This window comes from Mustela erminea, chromosome Y, assembly GCF_009829155.1.
Source record: "Mustela erminea isolate mMusErm1 chromosome Y, mMusErm1.Pri, whole genome shotgun sequence".
Classification (NCBI taxonomy): domain Eukaryota; kingdom Metazoa; phylum Chordata; class Mammalia; order Carnivora; family Mustelidae; genus Mustela; species Mustela erminea.
In genome coordinates, this window is record NC_045636.1 from 768,207 (window position 1) to 791,382 (window position 23,176).

Here is a 23,176-nt window from a genome sequence, read left to right on the forward strand (position 1 = left end):
GTACCCCCTTAAAGGCAAAAACAGCCCGGGCCTTCTTGAAAGAAGTGGGAGAGATTGCCCCCTGGTTTATAGAAGAAGGTCTCCTAAATGTGCCACAATGGGAACACCTGGGCGAGGACTTAAAACGCTGCCCCTCTACATCCCCGGGGACTCTCGCCGTGTGGTCCCTGGTGAAAGTATGTTTGCAATCCCCCCGAGAGCCCCTACAGCGAGCAGTACTACAGGGAGGGGAAGTTTTTGAGCAAGTGAAAGAAGAATCCTGTAAGGGCTCCTCCCGAGACTCTGACCCCGAAAGCGAAAGCTCAGAAGGGATGTCAGAAAGCGAGTTGCAGGAGCTAGGAAAGATAGAGGCAAACAACAAGAAGGAGGAATCTCCCGGTCTCCAGACAGACTTGGAAGCCATGAGGCAACGACTTGAGGATAAGGAGGCGGAATTGCAAAAAGTATTAGGAGAGTTAAGAGTGCAGGGAGAAGTAATGGCGCAGCTGAGAGCAGGGGCGGAAGCCGCAGTTGTGGCGCAGTCGAAATTAAAAACGGAAGTTACGCCGCTTCCGCATTCTAGCCACATGGCGCCACCCCATGAGTGGCCCCCGCCTTATAAGCCCAGCTGCACCAAGACGTGCTATTGTTCGGGCTGCGCCGCGGAAAATTGGAGAGAGGTCCTTGGCCCGGGAAAAGGCTTTTTTCCAGTGTTAGAAGATCAGAATCAGCAGAGGTACCACCAGCCACTAGATTTTAAGTTGGTAAAGCAGCTGAAGGAGGCAGTTAGAGGCTATGGGCCCCAGGCAGCCTTTACGGTCTCCCTTGTGGAGTCGCTGGGAGCACTCTACCTCGCTCCCGAGGATTGGGCCAACTTGGCCAGGGCGGTATTAAGTGGAGGACAATATCTAGAATGGAAAATCCAAAATCAGGACAATTGTCAGGACACAGCACGGAGAAATGCAGCTGCAGGTAACCCGCAATGGAATTTAGAAATGCTGACGGGCACGGGGCCATACCTCGGGGCCCAAGTGCAGAGTACATACCCCCCTGCGGTGTATCAACAGATAGCCACGGCGGCCCTCAGGGCTTGGAAGACTCTGAGAGGGGCAGGAGACTTGCAAGGCCAATTATCCAAAGTATTGCAAGGACCCAACGAGCCCTATGCTGATTTTGTGGATAGATTAATGCAGACCGCAGGCAGAATGTTCGGGGATGTTGATACAGCAATGCCACTTATCAAGCAATTAGCTTACGAGAATGCTAATAAATGGTGTAGGGAGGCTATCAGACCCTGGAAAGCAAAGGACCTATCAGCTTATATCAAAGTTTGCAGGGATATAACGGGACCCATAATTCAGGGACAGGTCATGGCAGCGGCTTTCGCGCAAGCCATGCAGGGTCAGGGAGGAGCCCGCTCTAAAGGATGCTTTCAATGTGGCCAGGAAGGACACGTTAAGAGGGATTGCCCGCAGCGTGGAACCCAGGCTGGGAAGGTATACCCAAAAATACCGCCAGGGGGCTCAAAGCCTCAGCTTTGCCCGCGATGTAGGAAGGGAAATCATTGGGCACATGAATGTCGCTCCGTGGCGGACATTGAAGGGAACCCGTTGCCTCCTAACAACTGGGGGAATTCAAAAAACGGGAGGCAGGGCCCCACCCCCCGGGGCCCGAATCAAATGTACGGGGTGGCAATGTCCCTACCTACCAAGCCGCGATGGGTTTTCCCACCTTCCAATCAGGAGGGCCAATCCACGCAGGGCCCAGGAGAGCCACAACAGGTTCCGCCGGACTTGACGTCTGTGCCACCACCCGAATGGTCCTAACGCCTGAAATGGGGGTGCAAACCATGCCATCTGACCTGCATGGAGGGCCTCCAAAAGGAACGGTGGGGCTCCTCCTTGGTAGGAGCTCCTCCACTATGCGGGGCCTTCAGGTTCACCCGGGAGTCATTGACCCCGATTTCGAAGGGGAGGTTAAGATTCTGATTTCATCCCCGAGGGGTATTAACATTATAAATCCAGGGGATAGAGTCGCACAGCTCCTAATATTGCCCAGCAATCACGAAAAATATCCATCCACAGGCCAGGCGAGGAAGGGTGGCCTAGGATCCACAGGATCTTCCCTCGCGTGCCTTACCATGGGCATGAAAGAGAGGCCCATGCTTAAATTAAGGATCAGAGGAAGGCCATTTTGGGGGCTCCTAGATACAGGAGCAGATAAAAGTATTATCAATCATCTAGATTGGCCAAAAGCCTGGGCCCTAGTTAAGGCTAATCAAACCCTCCGAGGATTAGGGGTAGCTACCAGCCCAGATATTAGTGCCGCATCCTTAGATTGGGAAGATGAGGAGGGACATAAAGGCATTTTCCAACCGTATGTTTGTGCCACCCCCGTTTCTCTGTGGGGACGCGATGTGCTGGAGCAGATGGATATTAGACTTACTACTGAAAAACTGTATAGTGAGGCCTCCCAAACCATAATGAGGAACATGGGATATAAGCCTGGCCAAGGCCTTGGAGCCAAGGGCCAGGGAGATCCCGATCCCCCTTCCATGGGAGGTCAGGGTTTTTCCTAGCGGCCACTGAGGCAATTCGAATAACTTGGAAACAACAGGAGCCGCGCTGGGTGCCTCAGTGGCCTTTAACAAAAGACAAGTTACAAGCGGCAAGAGAATTAGTCCAAGAACAACTCAAAGCAGGACATATTCAAGAATCCACGTCCCCGTGGAATACTCCCATATTTGTGATAAAAAAGAAATCAGGCAAATGGCGATTGCTACATGACCTGCGACAAATTAATGATCAAATGCAGGTCATGGGACCCATTCAGTTGGGGCTCCCAGTCGTGACAGCGTTACCCAAAAATTGGCCCTCTATCATAATCGATATCAAAGACTGTTTCTTCTCCATTCCTTTACACCCTGTGGATATGGAGCGCTTTGCCTTTACTCTGCCATCAATTAATCATGCTGAGCCAGATCAAAGATATGAATGGAGAGTACTCCCTCAAGGGATGGCTAATAGCCCCACCTTATGTCAGTTGTATGTGAGTCGAGCATTGGAACCTTTTCGAAAAGCATTTCCAAACCTACTTTGTTATCATTATATGGATGACATCCTGATTTGTGGGCCAAATGAGAGATCTCTTCCCTCGGCTCTAACTTTTCTACAGAAGCAGTTGGCAGAGTGGGGACTAACTATATCCCCTGAAAAGATCCAAGCAGGAAACCTACAGAGATACCTTGGTATGCAGCTCTCTAACGCAGCAGTAAAACCTCAATTGGTACAGATCCGTAGGGATCACCTGCACACATTGAATGACTTCCAGAAACTTCTAGGGGACATTAACTGGATCCGACCATATATAAAAATCACTACAGCAGAATTGAAACCCTTATTTGATATCCTGCCTGGAGATTCTAGATTAGACTCCCCAAGAATTCTTACCCCAGCTGCCATTAGATCATTGCAGTTGGTTGAAAGCAGACTAGCCTTAACAGCAGCAGATAGATGTGACCCGGAAAAGCCTGTAAATGCCATAGTTATCCCATCCCCTGGATCACCCACAGGAGCCTTATGGCAAGGAGGACCCCTGCTATGGATCTACCTACCCCATAATCTTAGCCGCGTCATCACCCCGTATGCTACAGCTGTAGCTATGGTGGCAAGCAAAACACTCAAAGCTAGCATACAAGTCCTCGGGAGACTGCCCGATGTATGTATAATCCCTTATGACAAAACCCAAATGAACATTCTGACGCATGAAAATGATGATTGGGCCATTTTGACGGTTGCCTACCCTGTTACATTTGATAATCATTATCCCTCACACCCCCTAATTGGGTTCTACAAAAATACACCCCTCATTTGGCCTAAATCCTGCCGATTGGAGCCATTGGTCGGGGCTCTCACAGTGTTTACAGATGGTAGTAAATCGGGAACTGGCGCCTACGTGGTGGAAGGAAAGGTAATTCCGGTTGTTGTGCCATCGACCTCAGCTCAAAGAACAGAGTTGTTGGTAATTATGTGTGTTCTACAAAGGTTTCAAAATCAGCCTATCAACATTATTTCAGACAGTAAATATGCAGTTGCAGCTACCAGATCTATTGAAACTGCTATTATCTCAGCCAGTCAATCAGAAATTTCCTCCCTGCTGACTGAATTGCAAGACCTTATACTCTCCCGTGGTGCCCCTTTTTATATCGGACATCTCAGAGCACACTCAGACCTTCCGGGACCTATGGCTGAGGGAAACCGAATGGCTGACGCGGCCGCGCGCTTTTATGTTTGTAGCGCTCTGGAAGATGCTAAAAGATATCATGAAAGATGGCATGTTAATGCCCTAACATTAAAGGCGCGCTTTCACATCTCAAGAGCTGACGCACGAGACATCGTGAAGTCTTGTGGCAATTGTGTGGTGCACTTGCCCATGCCCTCCTTAGGGGTAAATCCCAAAGGGCTACTGCCTAACCATCTGTGGCAAATGGATGTAACACACGTTCCTTCCTTCGGGCAGCAAAGGTATGTCCACTTGAGTGTGGACACCTGCTCGGGGGTTGTTAGTGCCACCCCCTCACGGGGGAAAAATGTCAAAAACGTGATGACCCACTGCCTACGCAGCTTTGCCTGCTGGGGAGTACCTAAACACTTGAAAACAGACAATGCCCCTGCTTACACTTCCGCAGGCTTTCGCAGCTTTATGGCCTGCTTTAATATTCAGCATACCACAGGAATACCATACAACCCACAAGGACAGGGCATCGTAGAACGCGCGCACCTAACCTTCAAAACCACATTGCAAAAAATACAAAAAGGGGGAATTGGAGAGGAGTATCGTACACCCAATGACCTCACCAATCTGGTCACCTTTATTTTAAATTTCCTCACGGTTGACAAGGACGGCACTTCGTCCGCCGAACGTCATTGGGGCCAACAGAAAATGCAGCAGTCAATGGTGAAATGGAAAGATGTCTTTACTGGCTTATGGAAGGGACCCGACCCGGTGCTTAGGTGGCACCGAGGTTCCCTTTGTGTTTTCCCACAGGATGCGCCTGCTCCACTCTGGGTGCCGGAACGTCTCACCAGGCTGGTGGCCGTGGAACCTGTGGAGGGTGCTGGTGATGGTGATGATAGCGACGATGACTGTCCTGCAACCTGTTCCCATGAAGGCGGAGCCAGTTCAACTGTGGTCGAGACAAGAGACTGCCCAGCTTCAAGCCCTTCTTCAAATGGCTCAGCATAGAGTGCAATCTTCTCACCCTAACTCATGTTTGTTACTGACGCTTATTTTAATGCAACACGTGTTGGCAATCCAGGGCTCTTTATATTGGGCATACGTCCCCGACCCACCCCTGTTACAGCCCGTGGGATGGGATATGAGCCCTCTTCCTGTGTATGTCAATGATACTGTCTTGCTAGGCCCTCCCTCTTCTGTTCATCTCCGGCCACAGCAGGCTGCCATATCCTACAGGGGCTATTCTGACGTATATCCCATATGCTTTGCGATGAAGCGCACAATACCACGCTGTTTGAGTGTTTCCCCGCGAACTAGTTACAGTGATGTGAGTATAGCTAGCATTGACACTACCAATAGCACCATGGTGACCTCCGGTATAGCCCCACGGGATATTCCACTTTGTGCAGCTAACTTAAGTATCGCTAAGGGGATTGGAATACCCTGGAGGCTCTGCCAAGGACAAAATGCTACTAAGTACTCACTAGAAGATAGATTTGAGCTCTGGGATTGGGGGCCTATAATATCTTCCAGCTGTCCTGAATGCCGTCCGAAAATACCCCCAATTCTCACTCCTCAGTGCGGCTACCCGGTGCAGACTGAGATATGGAAACTTATTGCCGCTTTTGGAAACGCCTCCATCCTTGTCCCGCAAACCAGCAACGCTAAGACCATATTTGGATATGAGAATATTGGACAGATACTCAGATATCCCCAAGCCTGCGTGCCCCATCCATTCATGCTGGTTGTAGGAAACCTTACAGTAACAAAGGATAACGCCACTTATCATTTCTCTTGTTATAACTGTACCCTAACCAATTGTATTCGAGGAATGTTGCCAGGCGATGGATTATTAGTAGTAAAACAGCCCCCATTTGTTATGATCCCAGTTAATATTTCCAAACCATGGTATTCTGACCCCGGTTTAGAATTGTGGGAGCGCGTACAGGCTGCCCTAAGTCGACCCCGACGAGAGCTAGGACTGTTGATACTCGGGATAGTTTCCTTAATCACCCTAATTGCAACAGCTACCACAGCGTCTGTGTCCCTTGCTCAGGCTGTGCATGCTGCTGATACTGTGGATCAGCTCGCACATAACACTTCTGTCGTGCTGGGAATTCAGGAAGATATAGATAAAAGGATTGAAACCCGGTTAAATGCATTATATGATACTGTTAGATTTCTAGGGGAGGAAATTCAGAGCTTAAAATTGCGCACCAGGATCCAGTGTCATAGCGATTATCACTGGATTTGTGTAACCTCTAAGAAATATAATGCCTCTGAGACTTCTTGGGAACGAGTACAACGCCATCTCGAGGGGGTATGGTCTAACTCCAATCTATCCCTTGATCTGTTGCAATTACATCAAGAAATATTAGACATTGAGGAGGCTCCTCATGCCAAGTTAACTGTTGCTCAGCTTGCTGAAAGCTTTGTGAGCTCTTTATTCTCTCACTTCCCTTCCCTGACGCACGCATGGTATGTTGTAGGAACAATTGTAGGAGTACTAGTGGTAATTGTTCTTTTCATGTGCCTCTTGCCTTGTGCACTTAAAATTATATTCGCAGAAGTTTATAAGGTGAAAACTATCATACGTAGCCACCAGCTAGTCAACCGCGGTGGGCTCAGAGTATCACCTTGAACGCCACTCAAGTATCTCTTGGCTCCGTCAGCGATTGGGTTAGTATGTTATAACAATCAGTCTCGTTCCTCAAAAACTGGGCAGGCATAGGAGCCCTGATTATGTTGATGATTCTGGCTCAAGTACTCCTTCTAATATGCATCTGTAGAATTGCGCGACAACAGCGGCTATAGCAACGGGCTTTGGTCTAAGCCATGATGGCTCTGGAGGCCGGTACCTCCCCCCAAATATGGCTTAGTATGCTGGATCGGTAGCCAAAGACGGGTAAGACTGATCCCTCACCATAGCAACCTAAGACAGGGGCTCCTCGACCAGGGGGAGTACCCGATGACGGGTAAGCATGTGTGCTGAGGATTGGCAACCTAAGACAGGCACGATCCCTGCCATAAACAAATTTTATTGTAAACAAATAAAAAAGGGGGAGCTGTGGAGAGCCATCCAGCAGATGCAAGGAGTCACGTAGACGAAAATGCCTGAAGGTTGAGGAAGTGAGAATGATTGGCTAGGTAGGGTATGGGTGCGCTCGTGGCTGACACATGAACAGCACCAGGAGCCAAGAGAGAAACGCATGATTACTGCTTGAAAACAATAGAGCCCTACGTGGTTACATAAGGGTTCACGAGGAGACCGCGTGCACGGGGCAGTGATTGGATAGTCGGGCTGGACTGCTTACATGTATATATTGCCAGAACTTGCTTGAGCGGGGACCCCTAATAAAGAAGTTTGCCACTCATCACGTTTGCGGGTCGTTCTTGCTGGCGAGAGCGACATTGTCTCTTTGTTTGTTTTTTTGTTTTGTTTTGTTTTTTTTTTTGTTTTTGTTTTTTTGACTGTTTCCGTTGCTGTGCAGAAGCTTTTGATTTTGTTGAAGTCCCAAAAGTTTATTTTCGCTTTTGTTTCCTTTGCCTTTGGAGACTTATCTTGAAAGAAGTTGCTGTGGGTGATATCGAATAGATTACTGCCTATGTTCTCCTCTAGGATTCTGTTGGATTCCTGTCTCATGTTGAGGTCTTTTATACATTTTGAGTTTATCTTTGTGTACGGTGTAAGAGAATGGACAAGTTTCATTCTTCTACTTATAGTTGTCCAGTTTTCCCAGCACCATTTATTGAAGAGACTGTCTTTTTTCCACTGTATATTTTTTCCTGTTTTGTCGAAGGTTAATTGACCATAGAGTTGAGGGTCCATATCTGGGCCCTCTACTCAGTTCCATTGGTCTATGTGTCTGTTTTTCTGCCAGTACCATGCTGTCTTGGTGATCACAGCTTTGTAGTAAAGCTTGAAGTCAGGTAACGTGATGTCCCCAACTTTAATTTTGTCTTTCAACATTTCCGTAGCAATTCTGGGTCTCTTTTGATTCCATACTAATTTTTGGATTATTTGCTCCAGCTCTTTGAAGAATACCTGTGGAATTTTGATCAGAATGGCATTAAAAGTATATATTGCTCTAGGCAGTACAGACATTTTAACAATGTTTATTCTTCCAATCCAAGAGCATGGAATGGTCTTCTATCTTTTTGTGTCTTCTTCAATTTCTTTCATGAGTGTTCTGTAGTTCTTCAAATACAGATCATTAACCTCTTTTGTTAGGTTTATTCCCAGGTATCTTATGGTTCTTGGTGCTATAGTAAATGTAATCAATTCTCTAATTTCCCTTTCTGTATTTCTATTGTTAGTGTATAAGAAAGCCACTGATTTCTGCACATTGACTTTGTATCCTGCCACGTTGCTGAATTGCTGTATAGTTTTAGTAGTTTGGGGGTGGAGTCTTTTGGGTTTTCCATATAAAGAATCATGTCATCTGCGAATTGAGTGAGTTTGACTTCTTCATTGCCAATTTGGATACCTTTTATTTCTCTTTGTTGTCTGATCGCTGTTGCTAGGACTTCTAATACTATGTTGAACAAGACTGGTGAAAGTGGGCATCCTTGTCTTGTTCCTGATCTCAACGGGAATGCTGCAAGCTTTTTCCCATTGAGGATGATATTTGCTGTGGGTCTTTCATAGATAGATTTGGTGATGTTCAGGAATGTTCCCTCTATCCCTATACTTTGAAGCGTTTTAATCAGGAATGGATGCTGGATTTTTTCAAATGCTTTTTCTGCATCAATTGAGAGGACCATGTGGTTCTTCTCTCTTCTTATATTAATTTGCTGTATCACATTGATTGATTTGCAAATGTTGAACCATCCTTGTAGTCCAGGGATAAATCTCACCTGATCATGGTGGATAATCTTTTTAATGTGCTGTTGCATCCTGTTGGCTAGAATCTTGTTTAGAATCTTATCATCCATAATCATCAGTGATATTGGTCTGAAATTTTCCTTTTTGGTAGGGTCTTTGACTGGTTTGGGAATCAGGGTAATGCTGGCTTCATAGAAAGAACCTGAAAGTTTTCCTTCTACTTCAATTTTTTGAAACAGCTTTAGGAGAATAGGTGTTATTTCTTCTTTGAAAGTTTGGTAAAATTCCCCAGGGAATCCGTCAGGTCTTGGGCTCTTCTTTTTTGGGAGGATTTTGAGTAGTGCTTCAATCTCGTTACTAGATATTGGTCTATTCAGGTTGTGGATTTCTTCCTGGTTCAATTTTGGGAGTTTATAGTTTTCCAGGAAGGCATCCATTTCATCTAGAATGCTAAGCTTATTGGCATATAACTGTTGATAATAACTTCTAATGATTGTTTCTTTTTCCTTCTGTCAGCTGTAATCTCTCCCTTTTCATTAATAATTTTGTGAATTTGGGCTTTCTTTCTTTTCTTTTGGATTAGTTTTGCCAATGATTTATCGATCTTATTGATTCTTTCAAAAAACCAGCTTCTAGTTTCATTGATACATTCTACTGTATCTCTGGTTTCTACCTCATTAATCTCAGCTCTGATCTTGATGATTTCCCTTCTTATGTGTGGAGTTGGTTTTATTTGTTGTTGATTCTCCAGTTCTTTAAGGTGTAGAGACAGCTGGTGTATTCTGAATTTTTCAATTTTGTTGGGGGAGGCTTGAATGGCTATGTATTTCCCCCTTAGGACCACCTTTGCTGTATCCCATAGGTTTTGGATAGAAGTGTCTTCATTCTCATTGGTTTCCATGAATTGTTTCAGTTCTTCTTTGATCTCCTGTTTGATCCTAGCATTCTTAAGCAAGGTGGTCTTTAGTTTCTAGGTGTTTGAGTTCCTTCTGATCTTTTCCTTGTGATTGAGCTCCAGTTTCAAAGCATTGTAATCTGAGAATATGCAGGGAATAATCTCAGTATTTTGGTTGGGTTGAGTCCTGATTTGTGACCCAGTATGTGGTCTATTCTGGAGACGATTCCGTGTGCACTTGAGAAGAATAAGTATTTTATTGTTTTAGGGTGGAATGTTCTGTATATATCTATGAGGTCCATCTGGTCCAATGTGTCATTCAATGCTCTTGTTTCTTTATTGATTTTCTGCTTCGATGATCTATTTCTGAGAGAGGCATGTTAAGATCTCATACAATTAGTGTATTTATATCAATATGAGCTTTTATCTTGATTAACAGTTTTCTTAAGTAATTGGCTGCTTCTATATTGGGAGCATAAATATTTACAATTGTTAGATCATCTTGGTGGATAGTCCCTTTAATGATTATGTAGTGTCCTTCTTTATCTCTGTCTACAGTCCTTAGTTTAAAGTCTAATTTATCTGATAAGAGAATCACTACTCCAGCATTCTTTTGAGGTCCATTGGCATGAAAGATGCTTCTCCATCCCTTCACTTTCAGTCTGGATGTATATTTAGGTTCAAAATGGGTCTCTTGTAGACAACATATGGATGGGTCCTATCGTTTTATCCAATCTGAAACCCTGTGCCATTTTGTGGGCACATTTAGGCCATTCACATTGAGAGTGCTTATTGATAGATACGTTTTTATTGACATCGAGTTACCTTTGAAGACTTTCTTTCTGTAGACTCTCTCTATATTTCTGTTCAATGCTATTCTTAGGATTTTTCCTCTTTTATAGATCCCCCCTTAATATTTCCTGCAGTATAGGCTTGGTGGTTGCATAGTCTTTTAAGCCTTGTTGGTCTTGGAAACTCTTTATCTCTCCATCCATTTTGAATGTCAGTCTTGCTGGATAAAGTATTCTTGGCTGCATGTTCTTCTCATTTAGTGCCCTGAATATATCTTGCCAGCCTTTTCCGGCTTGCCAGTTCTCTGTGGACAGGTCTGACGTTTTTTTGATGGGCTTCTCTCTGTAAGTGAGGAGCTCTTTGCCCTGGTGGCTTTCAAGAGATTATACCTACAATTATAATTCCTTAATTTGACAATCAGGTGTCCTGATTTTTTTTTTTTTTGTCTTGTTTTGTTTTGTTTTTGGAATGTATAATCTTCGGTGGAGACTTTACAGCCTCTAGTACATGAACGCTCTTTCCATTCACGAGATTGGGAAATTTTTCATGAAGGACTTGTTCCACTATATTTTCTAGACTTCTTTTTTTCTCCTCCCCTTCAGGGATTCCAATAATTCTGACGTTGGAACATTTCATGGCATCATTTATTTCCTGATTCTGTTTTCGTGGTTTCTAAACTGTTTTAGGCCTCCTGCTGATCCTTTCTCTCTATCTGTTTGTCTTCGAGATCATTAATTCTATCTTCTGTCTCAGTTACCCTAGCTTTGAGAGAGTATAGATAAGATTGGAACTCATTGAGAGCATTGTGAACCTCCTCCCTGGTAGCTTTCAACTCAGCCCTAACATTGTGAACATCCTGTCTGGTCGCTTTCAGTTTGGCCCTAATCAATTCCTTTTGGTCATCCATGGATTTCTCCAACCTAGCTATTGCCTGGATAATTGTTAGCCTGAATTCTCTTTCTGACATATTGCCTATGTTGATAGCCGTTAGCTCTGTTGCAGAAGGTCCATCCTCAATATTTTTCTTCTGTTGGCTATTCCTCCTCCTAGTCATTTTAGTGAGAGATGCCTGAACAGATGTAGCTGGATGTATCAACTGTTTTGCAGTCCAGGTGCACCTTGGAACACTTCTGAGCAATCAGGATTCCCCACCCAAACAAGAGACAAAATAAAAGAAAAGAAAAAGAAAAGAAAAAGAAAAAATATATATAGAGAGAGAGAGACAGGAAATAAAGGGAAGATGAAAGAGCAGGTTCAGCCCAGATTGCCCCCAAGGTAAGATTTGTGAAGTAGACAAACAAAAAGAGACAAAAAGACTGATACAATTATATGACAAGAGGAAAAAAAAAATATCCAAATAAAGGAAGAATCTTGTCAAAAAGAACCCCAAGTGTAAGATTTATATGCTATCAGGAAAAACACAAAAACACAGAAACAATGGTGGAAGAAGAGGATGAGAGAGTGATTATAAATTCTCTGTGTGTGTGAGGAAGATTGTTTTGATTCTTCCTGGAGGTATCTTGATATCTTTGTTAAAGGACTCAACTTTCCTACGATAAAGGGGATTAAAAATTGGTTTACCTATAGGGGTAGTATTGATTGGGGAAAGGGGATTACTTTGAAGTTTAACTCTATATGAATATTAGAGGATAAAAATAAAAAGGAATAAACTAGACTAAACTAAACTAAACTAAAAAAGGGATTCAAAAAATAAAAATGCAAAAGACAAACATAGTTGTGTGTATCAAAAAATTCAGGTTAGAAGGGTATTATGGAATTTAATGTACCGTACAGCTCGCTGTGATCGTAAATAGGTTAAAAAAATTACCTATGTGTAAAAAAAAAAAATTCCGATATAGTGGGAATGAGTCAACAATAAAAGTTTTCCTATGAAGTAGTGGTTGTTCTCTTGTAGTCCTTTTTTTGATTTTTTTCCTCCTTTTTTTCTCTCTCTCTCTTTTTTTTTTCTTTCTTGGTTTGTTTCCTGGGGGAGTGGCCTGCCACGTGGGTTGTCAGTCAATGATTTTTCCTGCGTTAAGTCCTCGGGGGTGGGCTCTGAGGAAACTGTTTTTTTTTTTTTCAGCCTTTTGTTCTCTGGCGATTTTTATGTTTGTTCACTTTTTTTTTTTTCTCTCACCTTGACAGCCTTTGATTTTTTATTTTTGTAGTTTTTTGTAGTTTTGTAGTTTTTGTAGTTTTAGAGGAGAACAAACTGCACGCTGATCTCCCTCTCAAAGAGAAGCCTCAGTCTGGGTGCAGAGCCTAAATAAGTCCCCCTTGGCTGCTGGCAGAGCAGGTTCCAAGTTGCAGACCCTGGGGGCACAGGATCTTTTTCTTGTACCCAAAGCCAAGGCAGTGGCAGCTGTCTTGGAGCTCCCGACCTCCAGAGAGGTTCCAAGCAGCAATCACACACTGTGATTTTGCTGCTGGCCCGGGCTGGGAGTGCCTGGTCTTGATGGGTCTAAGAGTGTCCGGCTTGCCTGCATCTCTTTCAGGGGTGACTATGGGTCACGCGCACATCTCAGGCACTGAGAATGGGGCACAGATCCAAGAGCACCAGGCTGGGCTTTTGCACACCTCTGTCAGGGGAGAGTTTGGGGTGCGTGGCTTAGGCTTTGAAACAATGGCGCGGCGGGTCAAAGAGCACTGGCCCGGCCTTTGTAACTCTCTCAGGGGAGCATGAGGGGCGTGTGCATGTATCTCAGGCTTTTTAGCAGGGCTCACGGGTTCTGCCAACCGGCGTGGCTCCCATCCCCTCACAGAAGCTAGAACCCAAGCATTCTCCGGCACAATGGCGGCTTCAGGACCAAGGCCTGGTTTTTCCCTCGCACTCTCTCTGCCTCAGCGCTGGGGAGGCTGTCCTGTGACCTGGGACTTAAGCCCCTGTCCCTATCCGCCCCTATTCCCACAATTTCCCATGCGATCCTTTGCTCTTTTGGAGTGCTTTCAACCAGTCTCCAAGTTAATGCTGGTCCCCAGATGCAGGGCACTCTCGCTCGTATTGGGGTATTACTTTCCAACTGGTCACCTCTGGTGGCTCCCTCCCCCTTTTGTTTATCTTCTGATATCAGTCCGCCTCCCCACTCTGCTTTATCTGCCCACTGGCGTCTTCTGCCTCTGTAGAGATCCAGATGTGCATAATTCTGTCTCAGGCTGATTTCATGAGTGAATGGAGTTCTTTGCTAGGTAATCAGCTCACTTTGGGGTACCGGCTGAAAAAGCGCCTCCTCCTACTCCCCCGCCATCTTGTACCCCCCCTCAAGCATCACTATTTCTAAGCACAATATTCATTTGAGATTTTTTCTCTCTCTCTGATGACATGTAATAGTATTTACATGGTGAATATTCTTCACAGACACCACAAAACAGCTTAGAATGTTCAAAATACCATCCAGTCTCCATCACGCTCTCCTGAAAACAAAGCTACCCATGTTATTCTCATATTGGTGAATTTCTTTGTTTTATTTCACTGGACCAACACCTTTTTTACTGTTTATGTATTTTATAGAAGTAAGAAAATGCAGCAACTGGATAAATTTAGCAGCCTTTTTCCATCACGTTATCTGATCATCTGTTATTTTTTTCTAGTTAAAAATGAAAATAGAATTTCTAGAAGAAATTTCATGAAAGGAGGAATCAGAATTTTGTCTTCTTAAAGAAAATTAATTGATCATTAGAAAATAAAGAAAATTAATTTATCACTCCTTAGCATTCTGCTACACTACAGGAGTCATTTGTATGAATGCAGAGAAAGAGGCTTATCAGTGACATGAATTCTATTTATGGTCACCATTGAACTGACGAACCAATCCAAAGAACTATAATTAAGTTTTTGTGAATTTAGACATTAAATGTAAGGTTTGCATTATAAATCATGTTTATGAGTTTTAAAATTTAAAAAATATAATAACACATAAGAGTAGATTATTTCATAACATAGGAATCATTATTTATCATACAATTACAAATCAATAAACCCCCCAAAAGTAATAGATACTTTTTGGTATAAGTAACCTTAATGATAAGCAAGGTGATGAAGTATGTGTGTTTATTAAATTTTGCTCTATTCTTTGTTATGTCAGAAATATGTTGGACAGTCAGTAGAAAGGGAAATATGAAAGTTTTGAGAGACATAGATACAACTTATTCCCTTGGGAGAGATTGGTATATAAAAAAGAGAAGGTGAGGGGAACCTGGGTGGCTCAGTGGTTTGGAGCCTCTGTCTTCAGCTTTGGTTATGATCCCAGGTTCCTGGGATCGAGTCCCACATTGAGTTCTCTGCTTGGCGGGGAGCCTCCTTCCCTTCCTCTCTCTCTGCCTGCCTCTCTACGTACTTGTGATCTCTGTCTGTCAAATAAATAAATAGAATCATTAAAAAAAGAGAGAAAAGGTGAATCCCAGTTCCCTTGAACTGTCGACTGAATGAACTGTGAACAACTGGTAAGTTTATACCTACATTCTAATGATTAAACATGGTGATAATGTAGGAAGCAGTTTATTTGCACAGCAATATAACTGACATTCAAACTTCCTTATAAATCCAAAAAAAGAGATATGTTATATTTAGTTTTCAAAATAAACAGAATAATTAATATTAGTATATAAACTCAGAAATGTGTTCAGATTTGCAATAATTTGCTTACCTAGTTTAGATAAAGAACACCGGGAAATAAACAAGATCCCCAAACACCTAGAAGATTATTGTCCTGAGAACTGTTGAACATACAGATGACTTGAGATATGGATTGAAATGTGAATAAGGGGGTCTTAATGGTCAACACCCAAGAGTTAGATATCTCTCACAGGCAGAGAAAATCAGACAGCTTGTCACAATTGCACATTATTACCAAGTGCTACATGCTCAGCCTATGACATAGTAGGGTAGTGCAGAGCAGATGGGTTTAATATGTGTTTAGGAAATAAGATGTCGATTTGGGTTTGGGCTTAGACTCAGGGTCTGGGGTTAGAGTTTGGGGTCTGGGTCAAGATTAAGTTTAGACATAGCTGGTCTCTTGCCCTTCTCCATCAGCCTTGGCCTCCAGGGTGGATAGGACTTGCTCAGGGTCACACATGAATTCAGGATTGAGCTGAAGCCTTGGTTCTCCACCCTTAAGTCCTGGGCTCTAATAGAAGAGTGAAACATCTTTCTTGTCACTGAGTGTTTCAAATCCAACCCAACCCCAGTGAAGGCTTGTGCAGGGTGTCAGAGGTCATGGATTCTTCTTTCCTTTGTCCCACCTGGCAAGGGTGCAGCTGGCCCCATTCTGTAGGGGGAAGCTCCAGGTGTCAGCACAGCCCTGACCTGTGAGGGCACTCAGTAGACATGTGTGAATTTATGCAGGACTGAGTGCGGGGGGGCCCCACAGTCCCCATGTTCACCCTTTTTGCAGAGTGGTGGGACCTTCTTTGAACACTTCCCTTTGATGCACCCCAATTTGGTTATGGATTCATCTATTGAAGGGCTTCCTGATTTCTCTAAGTTTTTAACTCTGATGGAGTTTCTGTGCACCATTTCATGACAGGTTTTTGTTTGTTTGCTTGTGTTTGTTTTTTTGTTTGTTTGTTTTTGTTTTTGTTTTCTTGAGGAAATATTTTCTCAAAGCAGTTGTCTAAATAGTAGAACTGTGATTTTTGAAAATTCAGGTGACATTTATCTAGCCTTGATAAAACTGCCAAACTGTTTTCCAAAGTGGCTGTATGTGTATCCCCAGCATGAAGAAACATTTCTGTCATTCACTCTACAATAACTGGTATCCTCATCTTCTGGAATTTTACCTTTCCCATGGGTGTGCTGCACTATCTCACTGTTGTCTACATTGATTACTTCCTACTGATAGAGGAAGGAGAGGGCACTTTTGCGTGCTTATCTATTATCTGTACATCTTCTTTGTCCAGGTGGCCATTGAAATATTAACCCAATGTTAATTAGGTCACTTGTGCTCTTACTGTTGAGTTCTGAGAGTTTTTTGTGTATTTTAAATGCAGATAGTTTATCAGATGTATGTTTGGCAAATATTTCTCACAGTTTGTGGATTGTCTTTTGGTTCTCTGATCAAGGTCTTTCACGGAGTATTAGTTTTAACTGTGTAAATTTCACATCATCACTTTTTTTTTTTTCTTTCCTGGACTGGAGTTTGGTGTTGTATGTCAACACTCATCACCAAATCCAAGGTCGTGTAGGTTTTCTTGCATGTTTTATTGCTGATATTTTAATAGTTGTATATTTAAATTTGTGTACAAATTTGAGTGAATTTTGGTGGAAAGTGTAAAGGTTTTGTCTACATTTCATTTCCTATTATATGGTTTCCAATTCATTGTTCCTTGAGTATTTCTTGGGAAGCCAGGATATTGTACTCTATTTCAGTTAGAAATTCCCGGAGTTTATTGAGTTAGGCTAGTCCTGGGAAAGGTCTAGGTGCATCCTTGGAACTGAGTGCACAACCGCCTCCTGCACTGTCTACACCGCCTCCCGGGGGGCGCCCGAGCACAGCTTCTGACACACTGGAGCTTAGAAGTCCCAGGCTTTTGCCTGCAGTAATGGGAGCCTTGAGGATTTGCATGCTTGCGGAGGACCTAGGGCTCTGTGGACGCAACAGAAGCCCAGAACTCGCCAGGAGTCAGTATGAAAAATGTGCAGTTGCCTCCACACTGAGGATCTCGGTTTTCTCAGAAATTCTGTGAGCCTTTGGGTGGACGTGGGTTTCACCACCATGATATAGGATCTTCTGTGGATGCTTCGGAGGGACTTGGGCTGCATTCGTGCTGGAGGAGCCCTTACATCATCAGAAACTGCTATGGAGAACGTGGATCCTCATCTACACTAACAGTACCTGCAGTTGATGACGTGGGGCCACCTGCATGCCAACAAAAGCCTGGCTTCCTCAGGACCCACTGTGGTAGGAGAACGTGAGGAGGAGTTCTCTGAGCTGGGACTGTGGAGGGGTGCATCCTCTCAGGGCTCCGCAGAGGAAGGGCACACTGTGTGAATGGTAGGGCCTCTGTGGCTTTGTGTGCGGGGAGGTGGGGCTCCCATGGGGCTGTGTGTGGGGCTGGGGAGTCCGTCTTTTCTGGGCTTGGATCCTACCTGGTCCTACGGCTGTGTTTGTGTGCCCATGATTTTGATTTCTGTGGTTTCTCAGAATGTCTGCAGTCAGGGAGCGGCCACCCACCTCAGTGCTTGTTGTCTCCCTGCCTTGGCCCTGTGAGTCCTTCCCACATCCACACCCCCTGCAGAGTGGGTAGAGAGTCTGGGAGTTTGGGAGAGACAATGCAGATTCTGTTGGTGGCTTTGAGGAAAGTAGGTATTTTCCTGGCATCAGTTCTTCCCTGAACACAGAATGTCTCCCCACCTTCATGTGTCTCCCTCCATGTCTGTCATCAGTGTCTCATGGCTGTCAGAGGACAGGTCTGTCACCTGGGTTCATGGGACTCCTAGGAGTCTTGTTCTTTTGGATGTTATAAATGTGATTGTTCTCCATAGTCTTTTTCTGGTAGTTCCTTCTGAGCATATAGAAATGCAATTGATTTGTGTATATTGAGTTTCTTCCTTGTGACTTTCTTGAATTTATTAGTTCTGTTAACCTTAAACTCCAACTGCCAGTAATTTTGCCAGCAAAATGCGTTTGTTTGGGAATAGGAGAGACTCATAATCTGGGTTGAGCAAGCTACGGTGCCATCACAGGCAAGTGTAAGAGGCAAAAGAGAGGAACATTATTTCATGGAAAATGGGGAAGAAGTTGGGAGGGTTGTTTTGAAAGAAAATCCATGAACAGCAGTAGGGGTTCTGCCTGACAGAGGGTTCTCAGGCTGAGCTGCAGGGATGGTGATTTCATGTAGCAGATGAACTTCCAGCTTCCCCTCTGGGGCCTGGACTGGGTGAATCTCTCATGCAGGAGTTCTAATGGGTTTCTGTAATGTGCTATGAGCACTAGGGGCCCTCTTCCAACCTCCCTTCCAGCATCCCCACTTGCTTTACTGAGGCCTCTTGTCCAGTTTCCTCACAGTTCTAACCAGGTTGTGGGAGGGGGGGCATCGTAGGAAACTGGAACCGAAATCCCACTACTTCTGCTGCACCCAAGACAGAGTGGCCTGATTCAATCCTCCCATGGGTCTCTTGCTAATGTGTGGCCTCCTCCAGGGGTGAGTGGCCTCTCCATGGTGGGTGACCTGGATCTGGAAGGGCTCAGCTTCTATCCCAAAGTCTGATGTCCTCTCTGTTTTTGTGATGTGGTGCTGATGTGGTTGTTTGGAAGACTTGTTTCCTCTATGGTGATTTCACTTGTTACAGCAGCACAAATATGCTTTATGTGTACCCTCAGATTCCCAAGCTGTCATCTCTTTACCATTTTGCCGCTGCACATGGACTACTTCAGCGCATTTTACCCCAAACAGGGAAATTTTCCCATGGAACCACCATTTAACCCCGAGTGAAGAAATAATGACAGTTTTCACATTTTAACCCAGACCATGGGCCCTCTCCAGCTGTCGTCTCCTACCCCACTGTCTGAGATATCTTCTCTATTCTGGTCCAGTTTTCTTTTTCTAGAACTTCTCCCAAGACTTTCACCTACTTGCACAATGCTGATGGATTTAAGGAGCATAGGCAGCTCCAATCTGAGGGTTTTTTCCGTATGGTTTTGGTGACTGGGACTGTTTTCAGTCTCCATCCACATTGTGACATGTATCAGTCCTTCATTTTTTAGTGTTTCTAAACAATAACATTGACTATGTCAGACATTTCAGGTGCACAGTCTCTGACCTTGATGACATAGTTGTACATAATTCTCCAGAACTTTTTCATTCTTCCTGAGGGAGACTGTATGCATGAAATACCAACTCCCCATTTCCTGTTCCCCTCAGTCGCTGGAGCCACATCCAACTTTGTGTCTCCAGATACCTCATCCAAGTGGAATAATACCATTTCTGCCCCTGTGTGTAAACCTGCATCCTGTCTTTGTTCCTGATTTCAGAGTAGAGCTGACAATCTTCATACTTTAGCAGGGTGTTTGCCATAGATTTTTTTTAATTACCCATTTTTCCTTCTTTCATGAGTGTTTATATCAGCAAAAGATATCAGATTTTGGTTAGAATATTTTCTGCATTAATTAATGTAACCACATATTTTTACTTGAAAATTTATTGTGGTGGATAACATTGCTTAGTTTCACTATATTGAACAACCTTTGAGATGTTTGTGAAGAGACACTTATTTATGGGGCATAATATATTTAAGAGCTCTTGGTTTTGCAATTTTTCTGATCAAGTTCCTGACATCTATTTTAAGAAATGCATAGGAATACATTTTGCTGATTTTTTGATGATATCCTTGAGGTTGGTATTAGTTAGGATTGGGGTTAAAGGTTAGGATTATGGTTGGATTACCTGAAGGTCTCCCTGTCCTCTTCAGCACAGTAAACAGAGCGATCATTTTGGAAAATAACCTTTGGACCTCTCTGTGACCTGCTCCCCTCCTGCACATCCTCTCTAGCCTCACCTCTCCCACTGTATCTTGCCCCTCTGTGGGAACCCAGGGGTGTGGTTTCCCCACCTTTCCTCATACTTGACTCCCAGTCTTTGTATTTTCTCTGTCCTCTGCCTGGATCACTCTTCTCTCCCCCCATTTCATGTCTGGCTTGTTCCCCCATTGGCTGGGCCTTGATTTGCCCCCTGATGACTTGATTCATGCCTACTGGGTGTGTGTGTGTGTGTGTGTGTGTGTGTGTGTGTGTGTGTGTGTGTGTCCCTTATTTAAATGTAGTGCCTGCCTTCCATTTGTGAGAAATTTACTAACCTCCCAGTGATGGGGCAGGAATAGGGAACAAGCTTTAGTGTCTGCACAAAAATTAAGGCTCAGGGGAGATCAACACACATAATCAGCTGATGATGTAAAAGTTACTGTCCCCTTGGTGCAGAGAAGGTAGCCCCCTCAGAGGGTGTCCAGCCATGTGAGATAGCTGGACAGAAAACTCAACTTCTTGTGGCAAGAGATATGTAGATCTGGACTGAGAAGATTACCCCCATTGGGTTCAAGGCTGGGGCCTTAATCTCCTTTTCTTCCAGGGGTTTTATTTCCTCCTCCCTGACCAGAGGCTGCACCTGACTCCTGACCTGGCATTATTTGTTCATTCACTGCATGGAGATAATCAGCAGCTTCTCAGAACAATGCTTCCTCCATGAGGTCAACAACTTGCTGTGAGAAGACACAGACCTGAAGTTCCATGAACACATGTGGGTGTGGAGACACTGTCCCACTCTTTGGTTCCATGTACCCATTTTTAGTAGGTGGCCCATGAGGACTTCAGCTATGACAGCCAGCTGCAGTCCCGGGTGCATATCCCCAGGGACCAGAACAAATTTTATTAAATTGGGTCCTTTTGCAAGGGGAGGGTGGGGATCATTGGTGGAGGCTCACCAACTGACCTTGGCTTCTCATCAGGTGGTGGAGGTCGACCTATGGGGCCTGCAGCTGCTAGACTGTCTCTAGAGGACCTATGGGACCCATGGTGGCTAGGCAGGCTCCTGGAGGACCAGTAGAACTCGCAAATGAAGGGTCATTTTGGTGCCTGCCAGGTCTTTGACTTGAGTTAACAGATGGGCCTGAAGGAGGGACATCATCAGTTAGGAAGTACAGATGAAGGTCAGGATGCAGGTGGGTAAGATACAAGATTGGGGGAGCTCTGAGCCTCTGCTACACACCTTGCCCAGCTCATCACTTCCAGTTACCTAGCCCTGAGTACTTCTCTTTTAATGAACTGGTCATCTAGTAAGTAAGGTGTTTCTCTGAGTTCAGTGAGCAACTCGAGCTGATTATTTGAAACTGAGAGGAGGTTGTGGGGCCCTCCAATCTGTAGACATGACGAGGAAACACGGGTGACCTCTCTGCCCAGTCATTGGCTGACCATTAAGTTAACAGCACAGAGGTTCAGTGGCCATATACAGCAAAGAACACAGACTGGACAAAGTTAGTTCAGAAAAGTCACTAAGCCAATAGTAGCAACCCCAATGAGCAGCAATAATGAAGCCTGGGGTGGGGAAGGTCTGCTATTCCATATGCTTCCATCATAGTATTCATCATCACGCTCTGGACTTGTCATTGGGGCCAAGTCCCCTGCCTATGGGTCAGGTAGCTTCCTACTTGTTCACCTGCTTCCCCCAGCTATGCACATCCCTACGCTTCGTCCCAGAAGAGGGCAGTTTTAACCAAGGTCAGGGAGAAAGGATGGATTTTTCTGACTCCACCTAACACCACTATCCCACCCAGGGCTGCAAGAGAGGAAAGTTTTCTTAAGAAAACTTTAAGATCCTCTTAAGATCTTAAGAGGATTCTCTTGAAGATCTTTAAGATCCTCTTTAAGATTCTCTTACGATCTCTGGCTGGATCTGGAAATTGACAGACAGATGAGCAGAAGAAAAGCTGGCAAAGTGTATGGATTTTTTCTGGCGGGAGCCTCACAGGAACATGGAAACCAACAGAGGGGATTGGAGCAGACAGCTCTTCTACGTTTTAGGCAAAGAAGCAATCAGTGTGTGAAGAACTGAGAGACATGGGGGTTTGAGCGAGTGCTGGTAAATGGTAAAAAGGTAACTAGGAAAACAAAGGTTAATTTAACCATGTTTGTTCCTATAGCCTTTGTGACTCTAAATTCCTTGACTCATGATAAGCTTGTCCTCCCTATGGTCTGGGGAGAGAAAGTGCCCTGTGGCAGTATTCTAACCTGGTTCAGGACAAGAGCTGATGGCTGTGGATCAGAGGGATGTTCCTGCTTTTGCTCTATGCACAATTCTTTCAGTTTCTATATTTAATTTGCCAAAGTGCCATGTTTGGAGTAGTTTATCCTGACCCTCACTTGCCTGGTGCTGTACTCTGCCTCTACCTAGTATCCAGGACACCAGATGTGTCGCCACAGAGACTTCGAAGCCTTGGGGCAGCCTTTTGTCCAGGGAGGCACCTGCCTCCAGGGAAAGGTTGCCTACGAATTCCCTCATGTGTGCCCTATTGCAAAGGTGGTCACCTCTCCTCATGGAGATTGGGTGGGAGAGTGCAGTTTTTACTTCTAGAAACTGACTTCATTTTCTGCAAATGTCTACTTGGTAGTGGGGTCATACAGTTCTATTTTTAGTATTTGGGGAAATCTCCATAATTTTTCCAGCATGGTTGTGCCAACCAAAGTCAGTTCTGAGTGATTGTATCTATAAACCAGAGATTTTTCAGAACCTCTCTAGCAGAGAACACGAGGAGAACATTTTCAAGGCCTTGCAAAGTATACCAACCATAGAAACAAACCAGTAACTCAGAAACTATTGAAATGAAGAACTGGTTTTCTTTTTTTTTTTTTTTTTTTTCATTTCTGGCTAGTGTGCTGGTCTGTGTCTCCATCCCACCTCAGGCAGATGGAAAGTTGACCTCTGAGGTCAGCTATCACTGAATTTCCAGGAATTCCTTGGGGTGT

The 23,176-nt window shown here is 44.4% G+C and overlaps 1 pseudogene; it reads left to right on the top strand.

The window, feature by feature from the left end:
- The window catches only part of LOC116583936, a 70,774-nt pseudogene extending 56,391 nt beyond the window's left edge, over window positions 1-14,383 (top strand).
- Window positions 14,384-23,176: the final 8,793 nt, after the last annotated feature.